Source organism: Pseudophryne corroboree, chromosome 3 (assembly GCF_028390025.1).
Source record: "Pseudophryne corroboree isolate aPseCor3 chromosome 3, aPseCor3.hap2, whole genome shotgun sequence".
Taxonomy (NCBI): Eukaryota; Metazoa; Chordata; class Amphibia; order Anura; family Myobatrachidae; genus Pseudophryne; species Pseudophryne corroboree.
This window is the reverse complement of record NC_086446.1, coordinates 422925496-422932961: the sequence shown is the minus strand read 5'-3', so window position 1 is coordinate 422932961 and position 7466 is coordinate 422925496.

Sequence of the window (7466 nt, the reverse complement as noted above, 5' to 3'; positions counted from 1 at the left end):
GATTGCCATCACCTGTGGTGAAACACCTTTCTTATCAATTAACTAGCTCACCACAGGTGATGGCAATTATACATTACCAGGACAGTCCAGGAACAGAGCATTTTCTCCCTCATGGAGAGGGTCAGGTAGGCAAGTGTGATGTAGAGCACAGGTTTTCAAACTCGGTCCACACAGTGCATGTTTTGGAGGTCTCCTCACAGAATCACAATTGAAATAATTAGCTCCACCTGTGGACCTTTTAAAATGTGTCTGTGAGTAATTAATACACCTGTGCACTTGCTGGGTTACCTGCAAAACATGCACTGTGTGAGGTCCTGAGGACCGAGTTTGAGAACCACTGATGTAGAGCACAGGTTCTCAAACTCGGTCCTCAGGACCCCACACAGTGCATGTTTTGCAGGTCTCCTCACAGAATCGCAACAGAAATAATTAGCTTCACCTGTGGATCTTTTAAAATGGATCAGTGAGTAATGAATACACCTGTGCACCTGCTGGGTTACCTGCAAAACATGCACTGTGTGGGGTCCTGAGGACTGAGTTTGAGAACCTATGATGTAGAGCAATTTTTTTTTTTTGTTACCAACTCTGGCAATACTACAATTATATTAAAGCATGGGGATCACCATAAGAAAAGGGTGTCAGTGTGAGAATTGTGCACGTTATGGTATAAATAAATATCAATTAATGTGTATACCACACTATTGTACAGATAATCTTCATTTTATTTGGAATGCCACAAACAAAAACAATGGGGCAGATGTATTAAGCTTGGAGAAGGAATAAAGTGATAAAGCAGTGATAAGTGGAAGGTGGTAACGCACCAGCCAATCAGCTACTGTTATTTTTCAAACCTGTAATGATTGGTTGGTGCGTTATCACCTTCCACTTATCACTTGTAACAAGCAACCTTCCACCAGACAAGTCGCTGACACAGTTGTAGGGAAAAGCAGTCTGTTTACTTCCACAGCACAGTAAACAGGTCTTTATCACAGCAAGTTTACTGGTTACCTTAACCAAGCACTGGTCCATAAACAGTATATAGACAAATCTCAGGCTCCCTGTCTCCAACCCAGTGGCCCGCCCTCTATTGCCTGGCCACTTGTTGGCAACAGGTTTCCTGAGCTCTTGCGCTAATGAGCTTTATAAAAGTGTGGCACAGGTGTACCTGATTGCTGGGAGCACTTGCTCTAACACCTGGACCGGACCTGCATGGATGGGATCTCATGTATGAAATTGTAGGGTATTTCTGTGCATCAACAGCAATCAATAATATAATTTCCAACTGCTAGATAATCTTTGACACAATATTAAAGAGACAACCTGAATGTACCCAACATCACACTGGGGGGGTCATTCTGAGTTGATCGCTAGCTGCCGTTGTTTGCTGCGTAGCGATCAGGGGGAAAAATGGCTAATCTGCGCATGCGCATGCTCCGCAATGCGCATATGCGTCGTACGGGTACAAAGTCCATTGTGGTTTTGCACTGGTTCTAGCGACGATTCCAATCACACAGCCGCCCGCAAGGAGATTGACAGAAAGAGGGCGTTTCTGGGTGTCAACTGACCGTTTTCAGGGAGTGCTTAGAAAAACGCAGTCGTGGTAGAAAAAACGCAGGCGTGGCTGGGCGTTCGCTGGGTGGTTGTGTGACGTCAAAAGCCGCCCCTCCATCGTTAGAATGAACGCACACGAAGAGTAAGTCCAGGGCTACTCTTGTTTTGCACAAAACGATTTTGTAGGCGCTCTACTGCATAAGCGTTCGCACTTCTGCAAAGCTAAAATACACTCCCCAGTGGGCGGCGACAATGCGTTTGCATGGCTGCTAAAAACTGCTAGCGAGCGATCAACTCGGAATGATCCCCTGAATTGCTTCTTATTCACATTACACCACACCATATTGCTCTTAATTCACATTACACCACACAGTAGTGCTCTTTCCATACATTACGCCACACAGTAGAGCACCTTACACACATAATGCCACACATTAGTAATGCATTTGTACACATAATGCTACACAGTAATGCCTCTTACACATATGCTGCACATTATTAATGTCCTTATAAACATAATGCGCCTTACACATTATGCCAACCTTTATTAATGCCCTTAGACACATAATGTGCCTTACACATATGACGCACATTATTAATTCCTGGCGTTAGTCAGCTGGTAGCTCTGCTAATGTCGGGCGCCTTATTTGACGAAAATGTGTATTATTTGCATTACTATGTGGCTAGGATGCACAAGCATTGTGTGTGCGACCGTGGCTGTATCTGCATACGAAATTCTGCGTTACAGTGATTTCCAGGAATACACTGTAATGTAGCATTTCGTATGCAGATACAGCCACAGTCACACACAGAATATAGGCATGCCGCATAGTTTAATCAGCAGAAGCTGCTTGTGCCCCTAGACATACCAAATGCCCTAGGCATTTGCCTGGTTTTCCTATGCCTAGGGATGGCTCTGGATACACTTGGCAATGATTTGTAGGTAAAGTCCTTTTTTATAATAGATAATCTAGTGCAGTGGATCTACTCAGTCCTCAGGACTCTACACAGTTCCTGTTTTCACAGGTGGATATTTGAAATGTAACAGTTGGTCATACACCTGTGCCCAGCTAAGTGCCATGGAAAAACGTGAACTGTGTGGGGTCCTGAGGACCAAGTTTGAGAACCACTGATCTAGTGCATTGGAACAATACTTTCCCCGATTCCCCTCCCAACCCCCAATGGCCAGAGCCAGATTTAGGGGTTTAATGTCTGCAGGTCACATTACACCACACAGTAGTACCTCTTATACACACCAGGAAGAGCCCCTTATACATATTGCACCAGGTAGAGCCCCTATTACACATTACGCCAGGCATAGCCCCTTTTATGCATGTAACACCAGGTAAAGCCCCTTTTATACACGTTACACAAGGTAGAACCCCTTATACACATTGCACCAGGCAGAGCCCCTTATACACACTGAGTCTCTTACACCAGTGGTTCCAAAACTTTTTTTGAATCACGGCGCCCTAGAGTATCAGAATTTCTTTCAGGGCACCCCTAGGCCAAAGGTTCTTAAAATGAAGTACATTTTTTATAATGTCATACTCATACTTAAGTTTAATTATGTGGTGAGGAGCAGGATTCGCTTCTGTTTGTCCACATATCTTATTATTGGCAGACACCAGCACTGGTTTTGCCTATTGCATTGACCATAAATAATTTTAATTGGTCCTCGCTCTGTCACCAACCCGGGTCACCCTGCAAGTGTCCAGAGGCACCACAGGGTGCCACAGCACAGTTTGTGAACCATTGTCTTACACACATTACACCAGGTAGAACCAATTATACGCATTGTTCCAGGTAAAGCCTCTTATACACGTTACACCAGGTAGAGCCCCTTATACACACTACACCAGGTAGAGCCTCTTATACACATTGCGCAAGGTAGAGCCTATTATAAACATTGCATCAGGTAGAGCCTCTTACACACATTGCACCAGGCAGAGCCCCCTTTATACATGTCATGACAGGCAGAGCCCCTTTTATACAGGTTATGCCAGACAGAGCCCCTTATACACACTACGCTAGACAGAGCCCCTTAAACACACTGCACCAGGTAGAGCCCCTTACACACATTGCACCAGGTAGAGCCTCTTATACACATTGCACCAGGTAGAGCCTCTTATACATATTGCGCCAGGTATACCCTCTTATACACATTGGGGTATATTTACTAAGCTGCCGATTTTGACCGATTTGGTGTTTTTTGTTCAGTGTCATCTCTGGAATTTACTAAACTCAAATCTCGGCAGTGATGACGGCATTCGTATTTTTTTTACGGCTGTGTAGTAAAAATACGAATGAATACACCATCGGTCAAACGCAGCTGTTTAGCAGTGGCGCACCCAGGGGGGGGTTTCCGAGCACCCAGAAACCCCCCTCCACTAAAAAAAAAGATTTTTTTTTCTTTTTTTTGCTGCATGAGTATTATTAATAACTGTTTAGCGTCCTCTGCAGCCTACTGTCTTCCTGGTGGCACTTGTAAGTGCAATAAAAGTTTACTTTATTTTAATTATAGTACATATATATCCATGTGCATACATATATACACATGTATATACATACATACATATAAACACACACACACACACATATGATATAGATATATATATATATATATATATATATATATATAAGAGAAAAAAATGGAGGGCGCAATGGTGAGTGTAATCATCAAAAGTGCTTTACTGGTAAAGTATTCACTCACATACATTGAAAGTAAAAGGTAACCAGCGCAGTGTAGACAACTCGTGTAGCCTCCGGATGGCATACACCGATGTGTAACGTTGGTTCAGGGATACCAAAAGGCCGCTCTGGACATCCAGCCGCACGGACAATAAACGGACCTCACACGCCGCTCGTCTGGGCACTGGATCCACGTCACAGGTCCTGCTGGTCACGCCCAGTGCGGCTGGATGTCCAGAGCGGCCTTTTGGTATTCCTGAAGCAACGTTACACATTGGTGTATGCCATCCGGAGGCTACACGAGTTGTCTACACTGCGCTGGTTACCTTTTACTTTCAATGTATGTGAGTGAATACTTTACCAGTAAAGCACTTTTGATGATTACACTCACCATTGCGCCCTCCATTTTTTTCTCTTTTACATGTGCTGAGGAGTACAGGTTTACTCCTGGAGGAGGACCGCAGCAATAATACATTTGGACTGACATATTTTAGAGACTTTATTGTTTTAATGCGCGACTTTATCTTTTCATATATATATATATATATATATATATATATATATATACATATATATATACATACATGTGTATATATATGTGTACTGTATGTGTGTGTGCATATATATATATATATATATATGTATGCATGCATGTTTAATATGCTATGTATATGTGTGTGTGTATGTATGTATATATATATATATATATATATATGTGTGTAGATATATGTATATATATATATATACACACACACACACACACACACAGACACACTAGTTTTACGGACCCAGCTTATACTGGGTCACCTCAGTCCCCACCCCCGTGATTGGCTCCGTCCAGTTCTGGAAACCACTGGTTTAGGTATAGAACTCGGTCATTTACTATGCATTCGTATTTGAAATCTCTACCGTGAAAATGCATTTGCGGCCGTTAAAAAATACAAATCGTAAAAAAAGCCTAAAAAAAAGTAGACCTGCTTTTGAGAAGCGTGTTTACATGTGTTTCCAATTATACATTACTCACACCTGAATTTTTTGACCTTTAAAAGGGACCCAAGCACATTTTTCAAATCTCTCACTCTGAAATGGCTGCTGCCGTGTGTAGTACTGATTTCTTGTTTGCTGGGGGATACCTGAGACTGCTCCATGAGGCTACAATAAACCAGGGCCAGGAAACTGAACATGGTCAGCAGGTTGTACAGCTGCCGCGGAGGCTGCGCAGGCCTAGTTTTTTTAGGGGGCGTTTAAACTTGAACGCATTGTCCGATGACCAGGTTATACAGATGTTCCGGCTAAATAGAATCAACATTTTCCGTCTGTATGACCTTGTCAAACTGGACCTAGACCCTGAGACAGCACGCTCTCGCTCTGTCTCAGGCCTGCACAAACTCCTGGCTGTGTAGCATTTTATGGCTACTGGCAGCTTCCAGGCTGTGACTGGCGATGTAATTGGTATCTCACAGCCCACCTTTTCAAAATATTTAATTCAGGTGAGTTAAAACATACATACACGTCTATGTCTAAGTGGTGCTTCTGTTATGTAATATAACACAGTATTTTATTTATTACAGGTCATGACACTCACCTTATATTTTGTAATGTCCACTCAGGATTTGGATGTCTTGGATCCCCACATAGATGCCTCTATCGGCTTCCCTACCCAGGAGTCGCAGTGGCATGCAGTCAGGGTAGCTTTCTATGAGCTTGCTGGTATGCCGAATGTGCTGGGTGCCATAGATTGCACACACGTTGAGCTGAGACCACCTAGGGGCAGGCAATATATTTATACCAATAGACATCTGGGCCAATCCACTAATGTCCAGGTGGTTTGTAATGCAAATTTAAAAATTGTGAGTGTTGTTGCGGGTTACCCTGGCGTCTGCCATGACTCCTTCATCCTCAGTCAGTCATCCCTCTTTGCTAAGTTTGTTGCTGGACAAATGCCTGATGGCTGGCTGCTGGGTATGTTCCAAGTGTGTTGTGTGTATGTGTGGTAACTTTAACCTCCTCATTGTTTATTTTATTTCCCATAAACCACATGTACTAATGTTGCCTATATCTGTCTTTCAGGTGATGGTGGTTATGGCTGCTACTCTTGGCTCCTTACTCCATTGTCCCAACCTGATTCTCTTGCTGAACACAATTATAATAACGCACATAAGTCCACGCAGAATGTGATAGAAAGATGTTTTGGGGTGCTGAAATCTAGGTTTCGGTGTCTGGATAAGTCTGCAAGGCTTTTGTTGTATAGTCCCTCAAAGGTGACTAGGATTGTGTTCTGCTGCTGTTTTCTTCATAACATGTGTTTGCGCCAACATCTGCCACATGTTGTTGATGAAGAAAACAGTCAGCAAGTAGGTGAGTTAGAAACATCTGGCGACAGTGTGAGTACAGATGTAGGGAGGCAGGTAAGGCAAGAAGTGATTCTGCGTTATTTTAACGGTAAGTATTATTTAGTCATAAATAACCTTGCCTAACCACTATTATAAAATGTTTTATAGGTCTTAATTCTGTTTGTGTTGCGTTATTGTTTGTTATTTCTCATGTTGTTTACAGTTAGCCAATAAAATGTATAACTTACACTGTCACTCATTAGCTAATGAAACAATACACATATTGCGTGTGATTAATTTATTACCTTAAACACAGGCATTTTTAGTGAATCAATTACCAAAACATTATTTTTAAAGTAATATTGTACTTGTTGCTGCAGCCTTCATCATTTCTTTTTTTTGTGTGCGCTGGGTGCAGAGGATTGGGATGGTTCGTTGGTCCTGGTTCTGCTGGAGCGTCTAACTAGGGAGGTAACTGAGGTCTGGCTTGGTGTGGTTGTTCCCGAGCTTGAGGTTAGTTGGTGGGATGCCAACACATTAAGGCTTTGGCTCAGGTTGTTTAGGCTTGCAGTGAGTTGTGTATTAGCGGCAGTGTTGTTGGCAATAATTCAGGAGAGGTTTTCGTTTATCAGTTGGTTGTGTTGGATAATTTGTATGAGGGCTTGTTGCTGCCGCTGTTGGTCATCCATGATTCGTTGTAAATTGGCTTGCATTTGGCTGTTATCTGCCCTCATCTGCTCCATTGAATTTGCAATTCTGCCAACTTGATCTATCAGTCTGCCTAAGTTCCGACTGAGTCTAGGCAGATGATGGGGCAGACTGGCAAGGTATTGGGTGTGGGTGTTCAGACAGGCATAGTGTTGCGCCTGTTGTGTGGCCCAACTGCCCCAA